The sequence below is a fragment of the Salmo salar genome, chromosome 10, assembly GCF_965601325.2.
Source record: "Salmo salar chromosome 10, fSalSal1, whole genome shotgun sequence".
Classification (NCBI taxonomy): domain Eukaryota; kingdom Metazoa; phylum Chordata; class Actinopteri; order Salmoniformes; family Salmonidae; genus Salmo; species Salmo salar.
In genome coordinates, this window is record NC_138300.1 from 24,647,501 (window position 1) to 24,663,851 (window position 16,351).

Below are 16,351 nucleotides of genomic sequence, written 5' to 3' on the forward strand. Positions count from 1 at the left end.
TCAGGCACTGTGGCCTGGTGGCGAGGTCTACCTCAGTCCCTCATCACTGCAGCCCAGGCTGCTCAGGCACTGTGGCCTGGTGGCGAGGTCTACCTCAGTCCCTCATCACTGCAGCCCAGGCTGCTCAGGCACTGTGGCCTGGTGGCGAGGTCTACCTCAGTCCCTCATCACTGCAGCCCAGGCTGCTCAGGCACTGTGGCCTGGTGGCGAGGTCTACCTCAGTCCCTCATCACTGCAGCCCAGGCTGCTCAGGCACTGTGGCCTGGTGGCGAGGTCTACCTCAGTCCCTCATCACTGCAGCCCAGGCTGCTCAGGCACTGCGGCCTGGTGGCGAGGTCTACCTCAGTCCCTCATCACTGCAGCCCAGGCTGCTCAGGCACTGTGGCCTGGTGGCGAGGTCTACCTCAGTCCCTCATCACTGCAGCCCAGGCTGCTCAGGCACTGTGGCCTGGTGGCGAGGTCTACCTCAGTCCCTCATCACTGCAGCCCAGGCTGCTCAGGCACTGTGGCCTGGTGGCGAGGTCTACCTCAGTCCCTCATCACTGCAGCCCAGGCTGCTCAGGCACTGTGGCCTGGTGGCGAGGTCTACCTCAGTCCCTCATCACTGCAGCCCAGGCTGCTCAGGCACTGCGGCCTGGTGGCGAGGTCTACCTCAGTCCCTCATCACTGCAGCCCAGGCTGCTCAGGCACTGTGGCCTGGTGGCGAGGTCTACCTCAGTCCCTCATCACTGCAGCCCAGGCTGCTCAGGCACTGTGGCCTGGTGGCGAGGTCTACCTCAGTCCCTCATCACTGCAGCCCAGGCTGCTCAGGCACTGTGGCCTGGTGGCGAGGTCTACCTCAGTCCCTCATCACTGCAGCCCAGGCTGCTCAGGCACTGTGGCCTGGTGGCGAGGTCTACCTCAGTCCCTCATCACTGCAGCCCAGGCTGCTCAGGCACTGTGGCCTGGTGGCGAGGTCTACCTCAGTCCCTCATCACTGCAGCCCAGGCTGCTCAGGCACTGTGGCCTGGTGGCGAGGTCTACCTCAGTCTCTCATCACTGCAGCCCAGGCTGCTCAGGCACTGTGGCCTGCATGTTCGTGTCTGAGCTGGAGCAACTCAATTATGGCTCAGACCATGGAGTCTGGCTGGGCACATTTCTTAAGCGTGCAGACGGGTGTGAGATGAGATATGAGAGAGAAGAGAAAGAGAGAGAAAGAGAGAGAGAACGAAAACCTCTAGCTCTCCTCCTGACTGAATCGTATGCCATAAGTGTGTGAAAATTCCAGTTCCAATGAATGGATGTCTAGTTAGGAATCTCCCTGTCCTCGGTGTCCCATCCCAGCCAGGTCAATAGTGGTGTTTGGGCTGTGTGTTAGTAGAGCACAGCATTGAGTTAGCACAGCGGGGATGTGGACAATGCAGGCCTGTCAGCTAGGAGCAGATGTGGAAGGGTGTCAATGGGAGCAGCTTACGCTGCCAGCTAAGACCCTGCCACCAGCCGGATCCAGCACTCACACACACATACACACACACACACACCTGATGATATCAATACACACACGTTGCAAGGGCAGAGATAGTTAGGCCTAACAAATATGCAGGTTGCAAACCCACTTCCAGTATTCTGCCGTTAGGCCTCTCTCTGCATTATACCAAAGGTCTACAGATACTGAACACCTGCTTACATCATGCGTTTTACTCAAGGATCAACAAGAAGCTACATTCCAGTGTTTTACCACACACACAGTCTCAGTCTACCTGCAGGTCTGTGAGTATTGGAGTTGAGAGGGTATGTGGACATACACAAGCTCCCTGTATATAGCCTCGTTATTGTTATGTCATTTTCTTATGTTACTTTCAAATGACATTTTCTTTACTTTAGTTTATTTAGTAAATATTTTCTTAACTCTATTTCTTGAACTGCATTGGTGGTTTAGGGCTTGTAAGTAAGCATTTCACTGTAAGGTACACCTGTTGTATTCGCGTATGTGACAAATACAATGTGATTTGATTAGTGGAGCTTGTGTACACGTGTTTATGCAAGCGCGCTTGTGCGTGTACACATACCCTCTCAACTCCAATACTCACAGACCTGCAGGTAGAGTAACGCTCTGTGTGTGTGTGTGTGTGTGTGTGTGTGTGTGTGTGTGTGTGTGTGTTGTAAAATGCCATGTTTAAAGACACACACGCTCAGTAGTGTGTGAACCTTCTCAAATGCACAGCTGTGCCAGGAGCTTTCAGCCACCATAGAGCCTGAAAAACTGGCTGGGCGGGCCCGCCTATCCTGAAGGAGCGAAAGGAGGTCCTCAGAGTATGGTTAAAGGCCCGGTCTCTGCCATGATGACAGTGACAGGGACAAAGTCAGCAGTGGGACCGGGGCTGAAACGAAGAAACCCTGCGTTCTGTCTCTCTGACACAAAAGGACAACTCCTGAGCCAAATCACCATAATATTTAGACTAGCCAACAGCAAACCCATGTACCTCACCGCTTTCCCTTGTCCCAGTTTAAACACTACATCGGCCTGTCGAGCTGGCAAGCCCTGCCAACACACACGCGCTCGTGACCTCGTACGCCCTCAGAAAAAGAATACCTCTTCTGAGTGTGGTGTTATTGTTCTTTGTGCACATCTCCATTTTCATGTTCTGCTTGGAGCACCTCTTCTCATTCTCTCTCCATTGTAGTGGGCACGAGAAGAAGTGGCTGTGGGGGACGATGTACAAATAACAGCTCCTCTGTTTGGGAGAACTGTCATGTGACAATGAGAGAGGGAGAGAAATAGACTGTCAGTCAGGCAGATACAGAAAGGAAAAGATTCAAGACATATTGTTGCGTACACATTGGCACCAGGACAGGAGGATTTTTTTGTCAGGCCAATAAAACCGGCCAAATTGAAAATGAGATGGCTGCATGGCTCACTGTATTTCCTGTGCTGTCTGCTCTGTGGCTTAGGGCATGACAGAGAGAGGGGAAGAGAAGGAAAGGAGAGAGAGAGAGAGAGAGAGGAGAGAGAGAGAGAGAGAGAGAGAGAGAGAGAGAGAGAGAGAGAGAGAGAGAGGAGTGAATGAGCTGAGCTCAGAGGCCACTGTTAATAACCTCGTTATATCAGAAGAGTCATTGAAATCTAATGTTGAGGAGTTAAAGTTCAGATTCATTTCACCTAGTGTTCAGTCGCAGCTCTGAGCAGCTACAGGAAATATGGAGAGTTTCATAAGACAGAGAGGTTCAGACAAGGGAAAGCGTACAGTTAAGAAAGGAACGAGGTACAGATTGGCGAGGAGGACTATCTCCTGACTCTTAATGTCTGGAAATTATTTAACCATTGCGATCTGTACAGTTGCTTTTTTCCCCCTCACAAGTTTGTGTCAATTAACTGTGACATTCCTGGACTACACATATTAATAAAGTCTGATTTAAATCAACAAATATGAGAGTCAGTAGAAAAAAGGTTAAGGGTACAAGAGTGTGTACATATCTGGCTGTGTTGGCAAAATCACTACATATCCCATTGAGCCAAGAGGGGAGATGCTACACATTGTCACAGTTCCAAGACCAGTCAGAAATGTCCAGCCAATGACGCCGGTGGATCTCAAAACTGAACTTGGATCTGCTTTAAGTAGCAATGATATCAGTCTGGAACCAGTCATGACTATACAACAAAACAGAAATGTACATTTCTTTCCAGCTAATTGTTTTACATGATTGTATAGCTAGCAAATGAGCTTTGAAGTTGAGGGCACAGTATTTATGAAGTTTGGCAATGAGGACAAAAACTAGCATAGTTCAGCTAGCAAGCTAGTTTAACCTGGGAAAAGGAAATACATGTTTGTGTGTGTGTCAGCTGGGTGCACATGCACACTAGGTCAATTCAGGAAACATATTAATTTATATGTCCTGATATCAGGAACTGGCGGCAAAAACTTAGATGAAACCATTCAAAGATTGAAACCAATAAAATCAGATGACATATTTAAGGAGAGCAAATCGATATACAATCCCAAAATCAGCTGTAACTGCCAATAGTAAAACAAAGCTTAAAACAACGTTTGAGTAAACCCTGTAAACAGAATCTGAATTTGCTTCCGGAAACACTATAGGGAGTCAACGACCGAACATATTCACCTGAACGAGCCCAAACCCCTGACGGCGCAGTCCTAAAAATGTCATACCGCGTTCCCTCCTTCAGGGAACAGTAGTTATATTCACAACTGTACGTTCCCTTTCCGTCGGTCACTCTGTGTAACATACTATGGGGACATACAATCACGCTGCAAGACGGCTAAGAGGGTACCAAAACAGGAAGCCCAAGCACATGTTCCACAGGCTCCAAAATGGGGTCAGAGCCTCATGCCGCTGGAATTGTCAGAACACCATACAGGGAACCAGAACCTGCTGCAACTTGGCCATGCACACTGACCCGTTGCCACTGCAGCCCAAGTCCAGAGACCCCATGGATCCAAGAACAACACTTACCTTGCGAGCCTGAAATGTCAGAACTCAGACAAGGAACCGCAAGTCCAAATAACTGGACATCTGGTCGTGACTTGGTAAAGGCGCACACAAGTTCTGCATAGCGTTGACCAGAGTCTATTGTCCACGGCAGCCCAAGGCATAAACCCACAGGTTCCTGCAATAACCTGGAAACTGTGTACTCACGCGCTGCCACGAAAGTAGTTGTCAATCAGGACACGCCGAGATGGCAGCCATATAAATCTGCAATGTGGAAAAAGAAAGGCCCTGTTTGAAAAGCTAAAGCAACAACAAAATGTCTACCAAAGTGGCAAACACTCCCGTACGCCTGGGATAATAGATCCCAACGACATGGAACCCTCCACGGGTCCCCGGCCAACAGGGGGCTGGTCTCCGGGTACCAGGGATGTCTCTGCGCTAACGGGGAGCCACCAGAATCAGACCCTGGCTAGGCCCCTTTTGTCAATCTTTACTAATGTCCTGCCACCGGCACCGAGTTAAGCCTGTGTCTATATATGTCGATGCCGCAACACTATACACGCCAGCTCCCACAGCAAGTCAAATCACTGCAACAGAAGAGCTGCAGTCAGTTTTAGAATCAGTGGCAAGAAATTAAATATTTAGGACTAGTTTAAAAACTAAAAGCATTGTATTTGGGACAAATCATCCACTACACCTAAAAAAAATCTTGGAATGAATAATGTGGAAATTGAGCAAGTTGAGGAGACTAAACTGCTTGGTGCATCCCTGTATTGTAAAACTGTCATGGTCAAAACATATTGATGCAACAGTAGCTAAGATGGGGAGAGGTCTGTCCGTAATAAAGCGCTGCTCTGCTTTCTTGACATTGTTATCAACAAAAGAGTTTTGTCCCACCTGGATACTGCCCAGTCATATGGTCCAGTGCCACAAAGAGGGACATAGGTAAATTATAGTTGGCCCAGAACAGAGCAGCACGGCTAGGCCTTCAATAACATGCATCTCAATCCCTCCTAGCTCAAAGTTGAGGAGAGATTGTCTGCATCACTACCTGTCTTTGTGAGAGGTACTGACCTTTCTGTTCAAACGACTAGCACAGAACGCCCATGTGTACCCCACAAGACATGCCACCAGAGGTCTCTTCACAGTCCAGAACAGACAGACTATGGGAGGTGTACAGTACTACATAGAGCCATGGAACTCTTTTCCACATCAAGTAGCTCATGCAACTAGTAAAATGTGAAGAAAACAACTGGATAAAACTACACCTTATGGAACAGCGCGGACTGTGAAGAGAGACACTAAGGCACACACACACAAGTACACTAACATTGTTTTACTGCTGTATTATGGATTCTGAATTGTAGATATGTTGTGGTAGAGTAGTGTGATGTTTTATTTTGTTTATAAGGCGAGCTGAAGCCACAGAATGAATGCGAGCCCCAGTGTTCCCACGGGGCAGTTTTGAGGATTAGGGCCAGGAGTTTTACAGTAGGACCAGAGACTCCTCTCATGTCATGTGGTCAGGGTTACACTCCTTATTATCACAGTGGCCTGGCCTGTGTATCAGACTGTATCACTGTCATGGTACAGTAGTGTCTTAACTCATTTACCATGTTATCACCTTCTCTAGAGTGGCTCCCTGCCAGACATGCCCTCCCAGATCAACAAACAGCAGAACTCAGGTCAACCCCCCCTGTTGTTCTCTTTACTCAGCTGCTCCAGATCCGTTCGAATCACTCTGACAAGTCTGGGCGGACAAATACAGTATGACCATGAATGTTCATTAGAAATCATTACCACTGCATCTGATACAGTATATTTCAATCGGGATCTAATAGAGTCTCTGCAGTAGGATAATTGGTGAAGCAGCTTCCTGTGTGTGACTGACCAGGGTGGGTTTGTATGGTAATTATTATTTCATTTGCAGGGTGGAAAACCTGAATAATAGAGTTGGAAGATGGGCTACCTTTAAGTAGGTGCAAACAAGCAGAATCATTTCTCAAAATGGTGTTGCATATTTCTTGTCAAATTATAATAACATTTTAAGAGAAGATCATGTAAGCAGATGATCTTACATGATCAGAATTGTGTTGTTGCACTGCAAACTGGCTCTCTCCAGTGTCCTATCTGCTGATACTCTGAGATCCATATATAGCATGTGGTCCAGGTTAACACCCATTTCTGTTCTGGGGCCCTGTTCTGCCACGCCTCCAGCACCACTCTGCACTGCTGGTGTACATAGTATCTCAACTAACCTGTACATTGGTATATAGCCTCGTTATTGTTATGCTTTTCTTTTTTCTTACTTTAGTTTATATTTTCTTAACTCTTATTTTTCTTAAAACTGCATCGTTGGTTAAGGGCTTGTTAAGTAAGCATTTCACGGTAAAGTCTACACCTGTTGTATTCGGCACATGTGACGAATAAAATGTGATTTGGTCTCTTGCTACAGCAACAAGCAATATGTGCAAAGTCCCTCTGCCTAAGGTTGGGCGACAGCCAGATGTCCATACCGTTTCTGTACCATACCAGGGTATACGGTATTACCAAATGTGCACACAAGGGGCGCTATAAAGAAAATACCTGGATCTTGATCCAGGAGGGGATTGAATGCATCTTCTGTAAACACGAAGCTTGATCTTGACATCTAGCCACTTAGCAAACCAACTCCCTGAGCTGGATATAATTCATTTCACACATCTTAGATTTCTTAGTTACTATAAGTTAAGTTGAAGTTATAAGCAGCAGCTTGGCACGCACCACAGCAGCCCCCGCGAGGCAAGAATCATACCATCTATTTTGATATATACCATATACAGGGGTGTTGCCCAAGCCTACCTCTGTCCAAAAGGAAGAAACATACCCTGGTCTGCCCCATGTACCACTGGACTCTATACACACACCGACAGAGTGAGGGGAGAGACAAACACACACACACAGCAATGTGCATCATGCAGTGCCTGAGCTTTGTGAGTGAGTACCTAGAGGGATCCGGTTGTGCCGGCCTAGTGCTTTCTGCACTGCAATACACCTAACTTGAAACCTAATGCCACTCGGCAATGCCAATGACCGACCACCACAAATAGCATGTGCAGAGGTACTAACACACACATGCACTCAGGACACACAGACGCACTCAGAACCCCAATAATAACAGTGCCCTACTGTATGTACCACATTCATCGATTATGCGCAAGTACAATAGCTTTGGTCCAGTTTTCCACAAATACTCATATTTTTGCTAGTGGTTGTACTAAATGATTCTCTAATTAATAAAGTTGCTTTTGTTTACAATGTGAACCTAGCTAGTCAATGTAGCTGGCTAGCTAGCTAGTAGTAGCTTACTGACTTCATAAATCTTAGTAAAATAACCAGTGGTGTATAATTGAGGCCATATGCAACAAATCAAATTGTTTTTCATTATTTCAATTCACAAGATAGAATGAACGTGCGCGTCAACCATCAAGAATTGAACCTCGCAATTCTTTGACGCTGGCCATTGGACGTGAAGCAGCTTTCATTGACTTCAAAGGAAGAGTTTCCTCAACGGATGAGGAGCAGTGGCATATGGGCTTTTCGGTGAGTGCTGATGCCGCCCGGTGATAAACAGTGCCCACTTTGTCAAAAGCAGGGGTCCAAAATATTTAGCTTGTCCATTCCCAGCACTCCTCTCCAGGGTGCTGTTGGAGAGACGTTGCTGCTGTGCTCCACCAAGGTTCCGGCAAAAACATGATCTATGTGTCGCAGACATAGGGTATGGTAGAAAGAGTATGTGGACTTTTCTGTAGCCTACAGGCTGGAGATAAATGTACGACAACGTAATGAGATGGACACTTTTTACATCATGCAGGTTTCTCCAATCAAATAGCCAAACCTAAATGGTGCCCAATTTTTTTTTAAATGCTTTGTCAAGTTAACAAACACCATATCCTCAAAACAGGACAGTCAAAGTAAAATGAGCAATCACAACTGTTGTCCGGGAGTTTCACTCCATTGACATGATCAGTGCTTTCAAGTTTGACAAGCTGATCATAGCAAAAAATTAAATACTTCTGCATTTCCCGTTGTGTAAACATTGCAAATAGGCTCAAGATAACTCCTGATAAAGTCGGGTAGCTGATATTCAGAGCTTAAAATAGCCAAACTGAATAGTCACAGGAATCAGGACTAATAAAATTAATGCAACGGCCTGTTTTACAAATGGTGGACCTACTACATGGATGGGCCTTCATAAAATTCCATTGCAGCATACCCTAGGCAAGACCCCCCAAAAAATGGGCCCTGCAAAACTAGAATAGTCCCAGTAAGCAAAATGACATTGAAAATACGTGTAAAATATGTATTTTCCAGACATTGAAGTTGGGTTCAATTTAGGTTCTGAATGAAAGGTGGAAACACATTTTCCGTACGTTTAAAATACACATTTTCCAGGACGTTGAAAAACACGTATTTTTTGTGTGCGGTCCAGATCGGCCTTGATTTCCACATCCACGGACATTGGTTTTTGGTCCGGTCCAGACAAAATCTGAACCAATCATAGGAGTCGGTGTTTGGTTCAGATTTTGTCCGGTCAGGCCTTGATTTGGTCCAAACATAGACATCGATAAATAACAATTTTTCAACTTTCATTCAGAACCTGAAAATGGACCTGATGTCAACATCTGGAAAATATGTATTTTCAACATCCAGAAAATAAGCCTTTTCAACATCTGGAAAATATGTATTTCACCTTTTATGCAGAGCCTAAATTGAACCTAACTTCAATGTCTGCTTTCTTGAGTAAGGCAGCTCCAAAATGCAGGCGTTTCAGCCTGGCTCAGTGCTTTCTGTGGTGGTGGGGCAGCAAGCGGAAAATACAGAGTGTAGGGGTTGGTAATGTTCTCTAGTTGCGCCGTGATTGGCTCAGTATTCTGTCACTTATGGGGACCCTACGTCACCGCAAAATCTAGGGGGAGAAATCGTCATTTAGGTTAGGCCATTTGGTCTGAAAGTGATTGGGCTCGAAATCTAGGGGGAGAGCTAAAAAAATTCAAGCCCCTTGGGTGCTGCCATAAAGTTACATTAGAAGTGTCTATCAAAGAAGGTTCAAGGTCATTGGCCACAGATATAAGATGATTTGAAATCATCTTATATCTACCGTAGCTTTGACTGGACTGATCATGTCAACCTCATACTTTCAAAATCTTAGCTAGCAGTCATCATAATGAATCAAGTTGACTACTGGCAAACCCGATTCAATCGAAGAGAAATTATAGATAAAACGTATTGGTGCTCATCGGCCATAAACATTAAATAACAAGTTGGTTTAGAAGGAATCAGTGACTAACTGCAAGCATTGCAAAGCAATCACTAGCCTGCTATTCATTGGAGTGGGTGTGTGGTTTAAGTCTGGGTTTAAGCGTCTCTTTTACAAGCTTAAAAGGATAAACACTCAACACCATGGGCCAGAAAAGGTTGAATACATTGGCCATGCTGTCAATCCAGCATGACTTCTGCCGTGTTCAAAACAACTGGAAACTCGGAAATCTCAGACTCTAGTGAGTTCAAGACAACTAGAAAAAAAAAAAAAAAAAACGAGCTCCGACTGGGAAAAGTCAGGAACTAGGGCCTCTTTCTAGAGCTCTGACTGACTTGAAGATCACCGACGTCATGATTCAACCTTGTTTTTTTCCTGTGTTCCCAGTTGTCTTGAAAGCACTATAAATCCATAGAACGACAGACTTTGATGACAAAGTTTGGTGACAAAATTTGCCCACAAGAAGGACCGCCACACCACCTTCCTGTTCAAGTGAGAACAGCACAACAAGGTGAGTCCAAAAATGTATTGTAAGCAGCTGAATTACCAGGGAAATATCCATTTTATTTTACCAGGTAGGCTAGTTGAGAACAAGTTCTCATTTACAACTGTGACCTGGCCAAGATAGAGCCAAGCAGTGCAACAAACAGAGCGACACATGGAATAAACAAACGTACAGTCAATAACGCAATAGAAAAATCTATATACAGTGTGTGCAAATGAAGTAAGATTAGGGAGGTAAGGCAATAAATAGGCCATAGCAGCGAAATAATTACAATTTAGCAATTAAAACACTGGAGTGATAGATGTGCAGAAGATGAATGTGCAAGTAGAGATACTGGGGTGCAAAGGAGCAAAAAAAAAAAATATATTGGGATGAGGTAGTTGGATGGATTATTTACAGATGGGCTATGTACAGGTGCAGTGATCGGTAAGCTGCTCTGACAGTTAGCTGGTGCTTAAAGTTAGTGAGGGAGATATGAGTCTCCAGCTTCTGTGATTTTTGCAATTCGTTCCAGTCATTGGCAGAAGGGAACTGGAAGGAAAGGCGGCCAAACAGGAGTTGGCTTTGGGGGTGACCAGTGAAATATACCTGCTGGGGCGCGTGCTGCTATGGTGACCAGTGAGCTGAGATAAGGCGGGGCTTTACCTAGCAAAGACTTATAGATGACCTGGAGCCAGTGGGTCTGGCGATGAATATGAAGCGAGGGCCAGCCAAAGAGAGCATACAGGTCGCAATGGAGAATAGTATACGGGGCTTTGGTGACAAAAGGGATAGACTGTATCCAATTTGCTGAGTAGAGTTTGAGGCTATTTTGTAAATGACATCGCCGAAGTCAAGGATCGGTAGGATAGTCAGTTTTACGAGGGTATGTTTGGCAGCATGAGTGCAGGATGCTTTGTTGCGAAATTGGAAGCCGATTCTAGATTTAATTTTGGATTGGAGATGCTTAATGTGAGCCTGGAAGGAGAGTTTACAGTCTAACCAGACACCTAGGTATTTATAGTTGTCCACATATTCTAAGTCAGAACCGTCCAGAGTAGTGATGCTAGACGGGCGGGCGGGGGGGGCAGCGATCGGTTGAAGAGGATGCATTTAGTTTTGCTTGCATTTAAGAGCAGTTGGAGGCCAAGAAAGGAGTGTTGTATGGCATTGAAGCTTGTCTGGAGGTTTGTTATCACAGTGTCCAAAGAAGGGCCAGAAGTATACAGAATGGTGTCATCTGCATAGAAGTGGATCAGAGAATCACCAGCAGCAAGAGTGACATCACTGATGTATACAGAGAAAAGAGTCGGCCCGAGAATTGAACCCTGTGGCACCCCCATAGAGACTGACAGGTCTGGACAACAGGCCCTCTGATTTGACACACTGAACTCTATCTGAGAAGTAGTTAGTGAACCAGGCGAGGCAGTCATTTGAGAAACCAAGGCTGTTGAGTCTGCCGATAAGAATGCGGTGATTGTACAGTATTGTCTTTTAAATCGGTGGCAGTTATATCGTTTAAGACCTTCAGCGTGGCTGAGGTGCACCCATGACCAGCTTGATAACCAGATTGCATAACGGAGAATGTACGGTGGGACTCTAAATGGTCGGTGATCTGTTAACTTGGCTTTCGAAGACTTTAGAAAGGCAGGGTAGGATAGATATAGGTCTGTAACAGTTTGGGTCTAGAGTGTCACCCTCTTTGAAGAGGGGGATGACCGCAGCAGCTTTCCAATCTTTAGGGATCTCAGACGATACGAAAGAGAGGTTGAACAGGCTAGTAATAGGGGTTGCAACAATTGTGGCGGAAAATTTTAGAAAGAGGGTCCAGATTGTCTAGCCCAGCTGATTTGTAGGGGTCCAGATTTTGCAGCTCTTTCAGAACATCAGCTATCTGGATTTGGGTGAAGGAGAAATGGGGGAGGCTTGGGCAAGTTGCTGTGGGGGGGTGCAGAGCTGTTGACCGAGGTAGGGGTAGCCAGGTGGAAAGCATGGTCAGCCGTAGATTAATACTTATTGAAATTCTTGATTATCGTAGCTTGATCGGTAGTGACAGTGTTTCCTAGATTCAGTGCAGTGGGCAGCTGGGAGGAGGTGCTCTTATTCTCCATGGACTTTACAGTGTCCCAAAACTTTTGAGTTTGTGCTACAGAATGCAAATTTCTGTTTGAAAAAAGCTAGCCTTTGCTTTCCTAACTGCCTGTGTATATTGGTTCCTAACTTCCCTGAAAAGTTGCATATTGCCCCCGCTTTACGATGCTAATGCAGTACGCCACAGGATGTTTGTACTGGTCAAGGGCAGTCAGGTCTGGATTGAACCAAGGGCTATATCTGTTCTTAGTTCTACATCTTTTGAATGGGGCATGCTTATTTAAGGTGGTGAGGAAAGCACTTTTAAAGAATAACCAGGCATCCTCTACTGACAGAATGAGGTCAATATCCTTCCAGGATACCCAGGACAGGTCGATAGAAAGGCCTGCTCGCTGAAGTGTTGGTGGTGCACATGTAGCCTACAGCCTGTTTTAGAGAAATGTAATCATATAATATCGTAAGAGCTTTCGTTGTCTGCTTATATGCCCCCTTTATTTATCCTACGGTTCTGACTTGGTGTACATGGAGAATACTCTAAGAATGGCACATGTTCTGAATGTCACTGTACATTTCAAAAGTGCTGAACAAATAATTAAATATACACTGTCTGTCCTAGCTCACTCATGAATGTCTTAATCGAAATTACGGATTACCTCTTATCCGCTCGTCGTCCCCTTATGCCATAGTTGTACATCTCAATTGTCAGCGTAAACCACATTTGTTTAAGCAAGTAGCTATATCAGCTACTGATAGCCAGGTGTAGCCACGGTAAGAATTCACTCCATGGTGCTGAAAATAAAGCTCTGCTGTTTAGGCATACATAAAGCTGTCCCAACTCTTTGTGGGCACATTTTGTCACTGTTACAGTGAAATTAATGTATTGTTTAGTGTTGTGGCTTGCTGGCATGCATGAACATAACAAATTGAGTTTGCCCCACCAAAATTTACATGCCAAAATCGACACTGCATATTTTACACGTCATTTTGCTTACTGGGACTATTCTAGTTTCGGTGGTCTGCATTTGTTGGTCTTGCCTAGGGCGGCAGAAAAGCAAGGACCGGCCGTTAAAGTGATGTCACGTTAACATTGCATCATATCAACCCTAAATTAGGGCTGCACTCCACCTCTGCCAAAGACAGGCGAAAATCACCACCTGAGATTCAGACAGTGGCCAGAGAGGGGATGAAGTGAGCGAGAGCACAAATTGAGAGGCAGAGAGATGGGCAGATGAGCGAGGACAGGACAGCTAATAATAGATCTCTCTCTCTGCCTGGAGGGAGACGCTGACTTCAGAGCAAGCTGTGCGCTGTATTTTTCTGCCGCCGGAACAAAAGCCATATGCGAGCGGCGAATCATACACATCGCATTCACGGATGAGGACTGCAGATGGAGGCATACAGATAAAGCCAGACAAACGTAGATTACATGGTCATCTAATCACAACAGTGCAGGACTATATTAGCCAATGTATAAACTGTTAGCAGAATATAGTAGCTAAGCAATAAAGCAAATACACCCATGTTAATGCATGTGCATCGGTCCTATTATTGCAGTGGACCAGCAGCAGGGGATAGCGTCCAGCGACTAACCAGCAAATCAGTAAGCTGTTATATTATTGTCAAACAAAAGGTTAGGTCCTTATGGCGACGTAACGTAAACATTAAAAAGTATCCTACGTTGCTCAATACTACGTTACCCAATACTATGGTTGCTGAAGCCACATTACTAAAGCACATCAGTGGCCAGAGAATATTAAGCTGTATGTGTCTCGATATGATCGCCTGTGGGCTCATGGAACACTGACACTGTCAGGTAGCCATAGACATACTGACAAGCATCTCGAGCACCTCCAATTCACCGTTCAGTCTCATAGGAGCAGTAGATCTCGACACAAGTCATGTGTTTGAATTAAGGCGTCAATTAATAGTAGAGCTGCGCCGGCGGCCCAGGTCTAGCATCGGAGCAAAGTTGCTCCACGCCTCAACACACAGTTGTGTCCAGCTGTGCTGCAGAGACACACTGGGCGCATTGTTTCCCGCGGGGAAAGACAGGGTAACGTCTCTACACACAGGGACACACATACCTAGATACTGCATAAAGGTGATTGTCTTTATGACAGCCCAGGTGTCCTCTGTTTATGTTGCTTCAAGTCCAGAAACAAACGGCATTGCAGACGAGAGGGAGAAAAGAGAGAGCGACAGGGCAAGGGGGCCAGCGTGAATTATATTTTATATATTTTTTTCAATAAATTGGTAAAGCATTAAAGCCATCGAACTGTATCCAATCTGAGCATAATGCTAAACTAAACGGTAAACAAAACACATACCTACTATAGTACTCCATTTCCCCTATAGTCTCCTTTCTCCTGACGCATGCAGATTTGTCTAACAGAGACATGTCCGAGAGCCGAACCCCAAGACACAGGAAGGAAAGCGCCAGGCAATCACAGCCCGAGTCAAGGAACAACAAAAGAGAACGCTACGAAAGAAATCATATGTGCACGTTAATTTAAGACGCTAATAACGTTTTAAAACGAATAGCTAGTATTTTATGAATGTAGCTACTTACTTTACTGAACCAATTCCTCTCGGTCCACTTGAGATTCGCCGAGCTTTACGCAGACAGTCAGGCGGGAGCTGGCGCTACAGCGTGTGGATGGAAACCGTATTACCACTTCACTGAACGTAAACTATGGTTTGCGTCATTTTACCAGGATGCCACTATTTCGCGCAGTAATGCAGCCATCTTGCTTAGGACTTTACTGTTTAATGTAAATATTCTGTTCATTTTTGGGCAATAAGAATATAGAAGGGTTATTTTGTGAACAAAAAATATTTTAAAAGGTGGCTAAATAAATGAATACATTTGACAACAGAAGCAAGTAGTTGCATGTGAGAGGGACTACTTTTCTGGGAAATGAGATTGACAGGTACGTTATCGCTGCGTTCAGACAGGCAGCCCAATTCTGATCTTCTTTCACAAATTTGTATTTTGACCAATTAGATCAGCTCTGCAAAAGATCTGTGAAAAAGTCTGATGTGATTGGTCAAAATACCAATTAGTGGGAAAAAGACCAGAAATGTGCATAATCCTTTTTTTATTTTTTTATGCATGATATCTTGTTCCTTGAAATTGGCCAAGATGCATGATCATGGACGGAGAGGTATAGTTCAACCATGCCAGCTCAGTAGTTGTTCTCTCTGGAGAGAAAATAAGTAGTTCTGTGAAAAATGTGAGCCATTGATTCTAGCACAGAATAAAAGCAATGCCTGAAACAGCATAGGGCCCATAGACCTAAGAGAAAACGAGACCTTCTATTAAAGATGTGAGGATAGGGGTACAAGACACAGGAGGTTGGTGGCACCTTAATTGGAGAGAACAGGTTTGTGGTAATGGCTGGAGCAGAATAAGTTGCATGGTATCAAACACATGGCTTCCAGGTGTTTGATGCCATTGCATTTGCACCGTTCCAGCCATTCTCTCCTCAGCAGCCTCCTGTGGTACACGTAATGATGTGTATAAACCCTGGTTTTCTGATATGTAAAATGGCCAATAAGAGGCTTTGACGCCATCGGCCACCATATTGGCACTCCGCAGAAGGGGCAGTCCTCCATAGGAATGAATGGAATTCTACAGTATTGCAATAAAATGTTTCAAGGACAAAAGTATTTCTTTGTTGTAGTGGGGACACTGATAATTATTTTTTACAAATGTTATATTGGATACACAGCATGATCCATGCAGATTAAGCATCAGAAATACATAAATAGTAAACCATAAAAATATTGAAACCACTGATGCATGTCTCCATTCCCTTTTAATCCCATCCCAGTGAAGAGGTTATATCATATCAATACAAATACTGTATGGTTCCACTATCATTTAGGTCATGTAATAGTCTAAAACCAATAGAAACCCCTAGTCTAACACTGCCTGAAAAACGTCTTAAAAAATTGAGATGACAAAACACTTTTGTTAATTTCTTTATCAATTTTATTAAAAGTTAATTACATTGTTGGCTTTTTTGTTTGCTTGGTCTTCCAGTCAG

At 44.9% G+C, this 16,351-nt stretch overlaps 1 protein-coding gene across 4 annotated transcripts in view; it reads right to left on the reverse strand.

The window, feature by feature from the left end:
- The window catches only part of LOC106613825 (uncharacterized protein C1orf21 homolog), a 42,425-nt gene extending 27,421 nt beyond the window's left edge, over positions 1 to 15,004 (reverse strand). The window contains exons 1-2 of one of the 4 annotated variants that reach the window (XM_014216475.3): positions 14,872 to 15,004; positions 14,634 to 14,781 (exon numbers count right to left, since the gene is read on the reverse strand). The gene's annotated coding sequence lies outside the window, so the exon portion shown is untranslated. Of the gene's footprint in view, positions 1 to 2,572; positions 2,728 to 14,629; positions 14,782 to 14,871 lie in introns of all 4 variants that reach the window. The other 3 variants (XM_014216473.3, XM_014216474.3, XM_014216472.3) reach the window with 3 other exon arrangements.
- Between the last annotated feature and the right edge of the window lie 1,347 nt (positions 15,005 to 16,351).